At 39.9% G+C, this 8004-nt stretch overlaps 1 non-coding gene across 1 annotated transcript; it reads left to right on the top strand.

The window, feature by feature from the left end:
• The first annotated feature begins 1501 nt into the window (after positions 1-1501).
• On the top strand, positions 1502-1605 carry LOC112793608 (small nucleolar RNA R71). Its single transcript, XR_003198304.1, has one exon. It is a non-coding gene; the product is annotated as a small nucleolar RNA R71 (small nucleolar RNA).
• The last annotated feature ends 6399 nt before the right edge of the window (positions 1606-8004 follow it).

The following is an 8004-nucleotide window of genomic DNA, read 5'->3' as shown; positions in this document are numbered from 1 at the left end:
TGTAGGGAAGAAATAATTTCCCACTTTCACCAGCACATTCTCCACTACCCCTTCAGCTTGCTTTTGAGTTTTGTCAGCCAGTTGTATGATTACATCAGTGGATCTTACCTCATTCAGTTGTAGCCTTTTCATAAGAGTCAGAGGCATCACATTTATGCTAGCTCCTAGATCACAGAATCCTCTGTCAATTTTTGTTTCCCCTATGATGCAAGGGATATGGAAACTTCCTGGGTCTGTTTTCTTAGAGACCATGTCCTTCTTGATGAGTGCACTGCATTCCTTGTTCATTATTACAGTTTGTCCTCCCTTCAAAACTCTTTTCTTGCTCAGCAATTCTTTCAAATACTTGATATGTGTAGGCATCTGCTGGAGGATATCAAGAAAGGGAATATTGATATGGAGAGACTTAAATGTCTCTAGGAACCTTGAATATGTTTTCCCTTTTTCACCTCCTCCTAACCTCTGAGGAAATGGTGCTTTTGGTTGGTATGTTTCCAGCGTGCCTTCCTTTTGCATATCCTTAGCTTGCTCCGTTTCGCTTTCCTGCTTAGCTTCTTCCACACTTTCTTTCAAGATTTCTGGCTCCTTTTCTGAGGGTCTGATTCCGTCTTCTTCTGAGACTTCCTTCAATGTGGTGATGGCCTTGCATTCTTCCCATCTCACTCCCTTTTGTTCCCCTTTAGGATTCTTTTCTGTGTCACTAGGGAACACTGCAGTTGACTTAGGGGCCTGTTGAGAAAGTTCTCCTACTCGAGCCTCCATCCACTTGAGTTTTTCGCCATGGTTTCTTAAGGTTGATCTCACATCGTCCCTAAAGTTTTTCAACTCACTTATGTCCTGACCCATGTTTACTAACCTTCCTTCTATCCTGTTTAATTGATCTTGAAATTGTTGGTTCGGATTAGGTTGGGCAGGTTGGTTATTTTGGCCATGATATGGTGGTTGGGAGTAAGTGTTTTGTGTGGCTTGGTATGATCTTTGGTTGGAGTTTTGGTATGTGGAATTGTTATGTTGGTTGTGGTTGTAAGGTTTGTGGTTTTGTGGTTGGCTTTGCTGGTTTCCCCACCCAAAGTTTGGGTGGTTTTTCCATCCTGGGTTGTAAGTGTTGGAATTTGGATCATATGGTTGCCTTTGTTGATTTCCCACATAGTTGGCCTCTTCCCAATCACCTCCTTCAGTGCTTACTTCCTCTTGATCTTGTGTGTGTAGTGCAGCCACTTGCTTTGTATCTAATTTCCTGGTGAGCTCTGCTAGTTGCTTGGCAAACACCTTGTTTTGGGCTAGAATTGTATCCACATGGTTCAGCTCCATCACTCTCTTAGTGTTGTGCCTCTCTGAAGCATAGTAGTACTCATTCTCAGCCACTGTCTCAATCACTTCAATGGCTTCTTCCACAGTCTTTTTCCTGTTCAATGAACCTCCGGATGAATGGTCTACAGCCTTCCTTGATTCATAAGAAAGTCCATCATAGAAAATATGCAATTGCACCCAGTCAGGGAACATGTTTGGTGGGCATTTCCTTGTCAACTCTTTGAACCTCTCCCATGCCTCGTAGAGAGTCTCACCATCCTGTTGTCTAAAAGTCTGAACCTCAGATCGAAGCCTATTGACCTTTTGTGGGGGGTAGAAACGTGCCAGAAACTTGCTCTCCACCTCATCCCAGGTTGTTAGGCTGTCCCTTGGGAATGATTCCAGCCACTTAGCTGCCTTGTCCCTAAGTGAAAATGGGAACAAGAGCAGTTTGTAGGCATCTTCCTGGACTCCATTGGACTTCACTGTGTCACAAATTCTCAGGAATTTGGTGAGATGTTGATTTGGATCTTCATTAGCACTCCCACCAAATGAACAATGGTTCTCCACCAGTGATATTAGCTGTGGTTTGAGTTCAAAATTGTTGGCCTGAATGGGTGGTTTCTGAATGCTACTACCACAATTCCCAGAGGTTGGGTTTATGTATGAACCAAGAACCCTTCTCTCAGGAATGGCATTGTTTCCATCATCCCTCTCATGGTTGTGAACTTCTCTATCCATGTTGAGATCTAGAGCTTCCTCAAAGTTGTCCTCAGATTCTCCTTCAAATTCTTCTTCTCCCAGTACCCTCTTCCTTCTTGCTTCCCTTCTAAGTCTATGAAGGGTCCTCTCTGGTTCGGTATATGGAGGGGTTGATGTCTCTCCTCTCCTACCTGTCATACAAGAACACACCACAAGCAACAACCAAGTGGAATACTCTTGGTTAATGGAAGAGTATGGTTAGAGCAGTTGAGGAATTAATTCAAATAGTTAGTGGGTCAGTGAGTTAGTTGCTTGAAATGAAAGGCATAAGAAAGAAAAAGCAAATAACAGAGTGCAGAAATTAAAATTCAACAAGTAACTTGAACTAAATTAACAAAACAAAAAAAATTGCTCAATCTAGTTAACTTCCAATTTGAGAATTGTCAATCGAAAACCAATCCCCGGCAACGGCGCCATAAACTTGATGTAGCATAACCTTGATGCTATGATTTTAGGAAATTGCACAATCGGCAAAATTCCTTCCGGCAAGTGCACCGGTTATCGTCAAGTAAAAACTCACAATAGAGTGAGGTCGAATCCCACAAGGATTGGTTGAATGAGCAATTCGGATTAGAAGTTTGTTCTAGTTGAGCGGAATCAAGATTTAGATGAGAATTGCGGAATATTAAATTGCATGAATTAAAGAGCTAGAAATTAAATTGCTGAAATTAAAAGGGATGGGGGTGATTGCATGAAATTAAATTGCAGAATGTAAAGAGAAAATGTAGATCAGAAATGGGGAATTCATTGGGTTTCAGGAGATATTGAGATCTCCGAATCAAAACATTTCTATCTCTTCCTCAACCAATGCATTCATTGAATTTTGCTTGGCAATCTTATATGATTGGATCCCAATTCCTTGGCTTACCAATTCTCTCTAAAAACAAACAAATTCCCAATCCCTTGGTTTAAATGTTCATAAGAAGAGATGATGCTCGATCACTGATTATACCACACAGCTTCATGAACCACAATTTGGTAGGATTACATGTCACAATATCCATCCAAACCCCAATCCAATTCACTGTGAGAAAGCTTCTCTAGCATGAATCCTCCATTCCTTTCCCAAGGTTCCGAAGGATTCCAATTATGGATAATTTCTTTCCCAAGACAACTACCCAATGGAATTAGATCGAGAAGCTTTCTAACAAAATTCAAGAGAAAAGATTGAAGAAGAAGATAAAAAGTATTATTGATTCATTGAATTACAATAGAGCTCCCTAACCCAATGAAAGGGGTTTAGTGAGTCATAGCTCTGAATTCTATTACAAAAGTAAAAAAAATGCTAAAGTGTCAAAAAGTCCTCTACTAACTTCAATTCTATCCTATTTATACACTTTCTAAATTGAGCTTCTGTTGTGATTCTTGGGCTTTGAGGCCTTTCCCTGATTTCCTTTTTGCTTTGGGTTTATGATCCATAATACTGATGAGGCTGTGATCCAACTCTGTAACATTCATTGAGCAAACTTAGTGATAAACAAGTAATGACACAAGACTCAACAAATTGAAGTTCCAGACTCATCAATTCTTCAGGCCCAATCCCATAAACTATGATATTCAATTGGGTTTCATACCATAATAGGTTTAAGTTAATATTTGTGTTCAAATGCTAACTTAAACCTCAATATAATTGGCCCAGAAACCCTTTCAAAGAGTGGCGTTTAAGTTGAAGTTTAAGTTTCAGTTTAAGGCTAAACTGAAACTTAAACGTGGAATTGGAAGAAAGCAACCCAGGAGGGTAATTACTCGAACCCGTTTAAGCTTCAGTTTGAGGTCAAACTGAAGCTTAAACGTGGAAATGAAGATTGCAACCCTGGAGGCAATTCTTGGTCGAACACGTTTAAGCTCCAGTTTGAGGTCAAACTGGAGCTTAAACGTGGAAATGAGAAGGCAACCCTGGAGTAGCAAAAACGCCGAACACGTTTAACCTCCAGTTTGAGGTCAAACTGGAGGTTAAACGTGGGAATGAAGAAGGTAGCCCTGGAGTTTGAATGTCGAACACGTTTAAGCTCCAGTTTGAGGTCAAACTGGAGCTTAAACGTGAAAATGGCTTCCTGGTGCCTCATATAGTTCGAACACGGTTAACCTCCAGTTTGAGGTCAAACTGGAGGTTAAACGTGGAATCACTCCCTTGGTGCCATTCTCATTCTGGCGTTTAACCTTCAGTTTGAGGTTAAACTGGAGGTTAAATGCCAGTTTCCTCTTTTCTCAGCTTTCATGATTCTGGCGTTTCACCTTCAGTTTAACCTTAAACTGAAGGTTAAACGCCACTTTCAGCATTTGGTGCATTCCTTATTCTGGCGTTTAACTTCCAGTTTAGGGTTAGACTGGAGGTTAAACGCCACTTTCACATTGTACTCCACATGTGATCTTCAAGCTTCCTTTATAGATTTGGTTGCTTCCTTGCCTAGCCTCTTCTTCCCTGAAATCATCCATACAATTGCATCAAAGTCTTGCAGATTTTCATGAGAATTCTTCCATTCATAGCATTTAAGTAATATAACTAAAAACTCATGGAATTTGCATCAAAATTACACTGTTTGGATGATTCATTACTTTGTTGTTCATTTAACCATTCTTGGTTACTTTAAGCTCAAGAAAATGCATAAAACAACTAAAACTAACAGAAAAATGCTAGTGAAACTAGCCTAAGATGCCTTGGTATCATGACCTCATTAAAATGAATTCGCTGGGGCGATTTCTGAGCTTTACATACCCAAGTCCCACTCATTTCTAAGGCTATTTGATGTAGAATTCATGATTGGACAAAAAGGGAGCAATTAGATTAGCTAGGATGATGCTTTATGTAGTTTTCTAGAAGAGAACTCCTTCTTCTCTCTAGAATTAGGCTATTCTCTCTTAGTTATTAAATCTTTGATCTCTTAGTTCTTGTTAGTTTTCCCTTTTAGGTCATTTTTATGTTAATGAACTCTTGTTAATTTGCGTTTCCTTTTAATGCAATTCATGTTTTATGTTTCTTTGATGATTAATTGAGTTGCTTTTGTTAATTTCTTGCACTCGGTAGTTGTAGATTTTATTATTCTTGCAATTTTATAATGCTTTCCTTTTATGCCTTCCAAGTGTTTGACAAAATGCTTACTTGGATCTTAGAGTAGTTTTTTAGCATTCTTGGCTTGGAAAGAGTTAGGCAATATTAAGTCATCAATACCGAACTCATGTTGGTGACCTAGAGTTGTTAGTTAATATTGTTTCCATTGACTCTAATCTCTTGGTAATTCAATTGGTAGTTGTAGATTTTATTATCCTTGCAATTTTATAATACTTTCCTTTTATGCCTTCCAAGTGTTTGACAAAATGCTTGCTTGGATCTTAGAGTAGTTTTTGAGCATTCTTGGCTTAGGAAGAGAAATTAGGCAATATTGAGTCATCAATACCCAACTCATGTTGGTGACCTAGAGTTGTTAGTTAATATTGTTTCCATTGACTTTAATCTCTTGCTAATTCAATTAGTAAGTTGATTAGGACTTTTGGATTGAGATTAACGAGTCTTATTTGACTTTCTCGCATGTGAAGATAACATTATACCTTCTTCTAATGTTGGAGATGACTAAATAGGATTAGCTCTTGTTAATTATTGTATTGTGATTGATGACTATGATAGAAAGCCTATATTCTCAATCCTTGCCATAAATGTCTCTCTTTATTAATTGCTTCCTTTAGTTGCTCGCTTTACTTGTCTTGTCATTTATTTTCTTGTTCCCTTATTTGCAACCACCCATTGGATACTGTTCCGGGGGTTACCTGAAACTGTAGGTCGATCTCGGACGAGATCTTCTGTATTAGTCGGAGCTATTGTGTCTGACTTGTTGATGGTGGTTGGAGCCGCTGTGTCTGACTTGTTGGACCTGGTGGTGGTGCTGATCCTTCGTCATCGGAGGGTGGGGGTACCTGCAAGGGACTCCGATGCTTAAGTTAGCAAGGGTATTAAGCAGGTTTTTAGTAGAATCAGAGTATGAGTTATACCTGGGTGCTCCGGTGTATTTATAATGGTGTGGAGTGACCCTTTTAGATAAGATAAGTTAGTTATCTTATCTTATCTTTATCTTATTTTTTTGTGTGGGGTCATCTTATCTTCAAATGAACCGCCTTTATTTCTTTAGGCTTGAACTGCCTTAGGATTTGGGTCGTGTTCCTCTGTTGGGCCCTTACTCGGCTCTTCCCTGGTGATTCAGCCGAGCTCTTTGAGAGGAGGTCGGGTAGTCTGACCCGAAGAGGTCGGTCGCTTTATCGCCAAACATCCTGGGTCGGACAGCTTGACCCGGGATAAGAACAGTGCCCCTGCTCGAGCTCGGTCTTTATTCTGGAGGTCGAGTCTTAGTTTTTAGGACTTCGATTCTTCTCGGGTGAAGCCGAACACGGGCATTTTGTCGATTTTATCTTTTGTAGAGTTCCTTTTTGAATGCGGAACGTTTCCTCTTTCGTTTCCTCTGAAAGCGCGCGCTTTTGTATTAGCGTCCTAGCTTTTAGGAATGCGCGAGGGTTTTGATGCCCCCATTAATTGGTTTTTAATGCCCCGTTTCTCTTGCTTTTATTTTGGACTTTCCACACAGAAACGGTTTTTCCTCTTCCCTGTAACTTCCCCTTTTCTTTCTCACTTTTCTATTTTCGCCCGTTGTTCCGCCCTTTCACGTTTCTTTTTGCGACGTCGCTTCGTGATCGTAGGTGCTCTCTTTGCTTTCGACGATAGCTTCATCTTCAATTTTCCCTCTGCACGCTTCTCCTTTTTTTAGGTTGGTTCATCTTCTCTTTTGCTTGCATTGTTCTATTTTCCTAGTACAGTAGGGTTTTTACTTGAGTAAATTTTTGGAAAGTTTGAACCTTTTTGCCTTTCTATACTTTTTTGTCGCTGCGATTTCTAGTTGTTTCTTCTCTGGTGTTCCCTTGACAGTTGAAGGTTTTGCATGTTGTTGCCTGTTTCTGTGTAAAACGGTTTATTTTGATTTTTGAAGAAATATTGAGTCTTTGACAATTTTTTTTTATTGGCATGTTCTTGCTGTTTTGGTAGTTCCCTTTGCTGATGGACTAAAATGACTTTATTTGGTCTATGGCCTTCCGGAGCGTCATTTTTTGTTGAAATAGAGGCTTTATCTTTCTGTAGGCTTGTAGATTTTTCTGAGTCTTTAATCTGCCCCCCTAGGATGCCCCTAGATCCTTTTTGGAGTGGGTCTTGGGGTTTCCTTTGTTGTTTTGGCTCGCTTTCTGACACCTATGTACTTTAGTTTTAAGTTGCCTCCATTTATGCTCGAGTTGTTTGATTAGTGTACCGAGATGTTTTTCAAGTAATCCAATCTTCTTTTCTTCTTTTAAGACTAGTTGACCTCATGTCTTCTCGCAAAAATATTGTTGAGACATCTTCCGAAGTTCCCGAAGGTGTGGCTGATTGGGTGGATTCTGTGGTCCTTCTGTGTGTCTCGTTGGTTGATTCAGAGTTCTGTCAACAACTTAGGCAATTTCATAGGATTTGTGGCAACGGTATTGATGAGAAGAATTATGAGCTCGTGTCTCCAATTTCTGAGGAAAGGGTCTATTTTTCTACCCGAGTTACTGGAGAGCGTCCTTTTTTCTATGCCTACGACTTCTTTTTTAGTCAAATGAATATTACTCTTCCTTTTACCTCCTTTGAGACCGACCTGTTATTGTCCTGTAATGTAGCTCCATCCCAACTTCACCCTAATTCCTGGGGTTTTATAAAAATCTTTCAATTGTTGTGTCATGAGTTTGGTATCCCTGCTTCACAATCTCTCTTCTTTTATCTTTTCGTCTTGACCATGCCTGGTGTAGTGAAAAAGAAGGCTGCTTGGGTTTCTTTCCGAGCTTCCTAGGGGAAAAAGGTTTTCTCCATGTTTGATGAATCTTTTCGCGATTTCAAAAATTACTTTTTTAGCGTTCGAGCTGTTGAAGGAGCTCGGCCCTTTTTTCCTGGATGAAAAT

Source organism: Arachis hypogaea, chromosome 3 (genome assembly GCF_003086295.3).
Source record: "Arachis hypogaea cultivar Tifrunner chromosome 3, arahy.Tifrunner.gnm2.J5K5, whole genome shotgun sequence".
NCBI classification, from domain to species: Eukaryota; Viridiplantae; Streptophyta; class Magnoliopsida; order Fabales; family Fabaceae; genus Arachis; species Arachis hypogaea.
This window is presented reverse-complemented; position numbering and strand designations above follow the sequence as displayed.